We start from the raw sequence: 3,335 nt of genomic DNA on the forward strand, positions 1-3,335 counted from the left end.
CACATTATTTCCCTTAAATTTGGTTTAGCTCTTCTTGCATGGCCATAATTCAAGATTCATCATTTTCTACATTGAAAAAGGATTTAGGTTCAATATGAGATATAAAAGCGGTATACTCACATGTGTTCCTAATGGATGATCTAGTAGTTTTGTCGTGTGAAGGATCTCTTAAAATTAAGTCTTTAGGATGAGAGGAAACACACTTCCACTCTTTGGGGAGTGTTTGAAAATTCTTACTATTTTGATCCAAGTTGGGTTGTTCTCCTTGTTGTTCCTCTTGATTCTCGGCAAAGGATTATTCATAATATAGTTCTTCATTTTCATTTTCTACATCTACATCATTATCAATTAGAACTTTCTTCATAGAGGAAGGGTTAGAATCATCAAATATGACATGCATAAATTATTCAACAACCGAGGTTATTTTATTATAAACTTTATAAGCTTTACTTGAACTTGAATATCCAAGATACCAATATCGGATTTTAGATCAAATTTTCTTTTGTGTTTAGAATAAAACATTTGCATCTAAAAATATTGAAGTAATCGATATTGGGTTTTCGATCTTTCCAAAGCTCATAGGGAGTCTTGTTGAGAGATGATCTAATTAACACATGATTTAAAACATAACATGCAATGTTAACTACTTCGGCCCAAAAATATTTTAGCAATGAGTTTTCGTTTAACATAGTCTTAGTCATTTCTTGAATTGTTCTATTCTTTCTCTCAACAACACCATTTTGCTGTGGAGTTCTAGGTGATGAAAATTGATGTTCAATATCAAAGTCATTGCAAAACCTTTCAAATGCATGATTTTGAAATTCTCTACTATGATCACTTCTAATGCAAGAAATAGTGTAGCCTTTTTCATTTTGAACTCTTTTATAAAAACTCTTAAAAGCATCAAAAGCATCATACTTATTAGCTAAGAACAGAACCCATGCAAATTTAGAAAAATCTTCAACTATCACAAATGCATAATATTTACTATTTACACTCGCATATCTCGATGGCCCAAACAAATCCATGTGAATAAGTTGAAGAAGTTTTGAAGTAGAGACATGATTTTTGTCTTTAAAAGATATTTTGACTTATTTTCCAAATTGACAGGCATCACATACTCGACCTTCTTGCAAACAAATTTTAGGAAGACCTTTAACTAAATCATTTTTGGAAATCTTTGAAATCAAATCCATGCTTGCATGACCTAATCTTCTATGCCACAACCAACAATCTATATTAATGGTATAAACATTTATGCACTTTTTTCTAATAATGAGAACTTTACCATCACATGCATTCTTAATGTCACATTTTGATTTATCACAGATAACTCTATAGCCTTTATTACACAATTTACTAATACTAAGCAAGTTATGTTTTAAGTTTTCAACCAAGCATATATTTTTAACAATGGTAGAGGAATTTATACCAACATTTCGTATTCCAAGAATTTTTTCTTTTGAGTTGTCTCCAAATGATACATCCCACCATTCTCAATTTTATTGAACTTAAAAGCCAAAAATAGTCACAGGTCATTTGCCTTAAGCATTCGTTATCCAGATACCATTTATTCCTTTTTCTTCTTTTTCTTTTTTGATCCCTACAGAAAAGATCTCATATTGAGTTTTCAGGTACCTAAACTATTTTGACTCCTTGAATGGTAGTGAAAGCTCCTTTGGGGACCCAAACCTTCCAATGCCAAGATAATATTTCTCCTAATTGGGCATGCATAACTCATATGACCATTTCCATTACAATAATTGCAAATGATTTGATGCTCACTAGTCAAGGCAGTTGACACGACTCAAAAGTGTATTACTCTCAAGTATAAGAGTGCACCAAATAGGGTTGACAATAGGGATATCACATTTGTGATTGGCCAATCCCACTCCCATCTCAATAAAGAAATAAGGATGTATAATTGTCTCGAATCATATTCTAAATAGAAAATTGTGACAAAAAATGTGTCCCACGGCCCAACCAATTACAAATCTTGAATCCTTCTTTCTAGATCCAAGTTTCCTAATTTTATGCGTTAACAATCTAAATTTAATATATAAATTTGCAAACTAATTTTTTTTATTTGTTTAGTTCAATTCAACTTTAAAGGTGAATTCAAAGTCGTGAACTTGTTGGGCTCTGGCTTGGGTCCATCACTTTTATTTATTTTTCTAGGATAAATGATATTTTAATATCAATATATCTAGGATTTCATTTGAGATTTGAAAATTAGCCCGAATAATAAATCAAGACAAGATTTGGTCCTAAAATCCCAACCAATTTCAAATCAATTTCAGAAAAATTTGTCTTAAATCTAAAGCAGAATTTTAAAGTGTTTCATAGATTTTTGCTTTTCGTTTTGTGCCGTAGCATTATCCTTACTCTCCATTGCCTTCTTCAACTCCTCCGACAATCTCCCATCAGAAGCATCCGCTTCATCAAATTTAGCTTCATTGCAGTTGGCTTATTTTTCTCAAAAATCCAAATTTGCCAATTGCCATCTCCTGTATCCTTAGCTTGTGACCAAGCTCGATCACCTACTTCTCCCATTACTTAGCAAAATAAACCATATATTCCTCTTGAACACTGTGAAGTTCTCCTCTTAGCTCTTGCACATCCTGATACTTTTGGAGAATGCCTTTTACGGACCCTGCAATTATCAACCAAGTAACACATCATGCAGAAGAAATCATCACTCAAACGACATTGTGTTATTCACGATTTATGATTACCTGAATAGAGCCTTGGGCACAAATTCTAGAAAAATCATCTGCTCTTTTTTTTTCTAAAACTTGAACACTGTGAAGTTCTCCTCTTAGCTCTTGCACATCCTGATACTTTTGGAGAATGCCTTTTACGGACCCTGCAATTATCAACCAAGTAACACATCATGCAGAAGAAATCATCACTCAAACGACATTGTGTTATTCACGATTTATGATTACCTGAATAGAGCCTTGGGCACAAATTCTAGAAAAATCATCTGCTCTTTTTTTTTCTAAAACTTGAGCATTAGCATTGTTCCGGAGACTAGAATTTGAGAAGGCAGAAACGGGAACTGACTACCCAATCTCTTAAAACAGACAACCCAAGAATGGTCTTCTACTTCTTCAACACTTTCCTACCGGGGGGAGGGGGGATGGTATAGAAAGGGTTTAGAGAACGCTATCATCACCTTTAATATTTTTCTCTTTGTCCCCATCTAACCCAATAAGAACACTTTTGTTCCAAAAAATCCCCCGGCAGCAGCAGTACTCCCGAGAAAATTTGTTGTTGAAGGAATAATTCCGTGAATACCCGAATTTGGAAAAAAAAAAGAGGAGTAGAAATTA

General features: G+C 33.4%; 1 long non-coding RNA gene across 1 annotated transcript; it reads right to left on the bottom strand.

The window, feature by feature from the left end:
* Positions 1 to 2,324: 2,324 nt before the first annotated feature.
* LOC18044089 lies at positions 2,325 to 3,110 on the bottom strand. Its single transcript, XR_002906056.1, has 3 exons — positions 2,949 to 3,110; positions 2,736 to 2,866; positions 2,325 to 2,653 (listed from the first exon to the last, which is right to left on the bottom strand). It is a non-coding gene; the product is annotated as an uncharacterized LOC18044089 (long non-coding RNA).
* Positions 3,111 to 3,335: the final 225 nt, after the last annotated feature.

Source organism: Citrus clementina, unplaced genomic scaffold (genome assembly GCF_000493195.1).
Source record: "Citrus clementina cultivar Clemenules unplaced genomic scaffold, Citrus_clementina_v1.0 scaffold_4, whole genome shotgun sequence".
Lineage (NCBI taxonomy): Eukaryota > Viridiplantae > Streptophyta > Magnoliopsida > Sapindales > Rutaceae > Citrus > Citrus x clementina.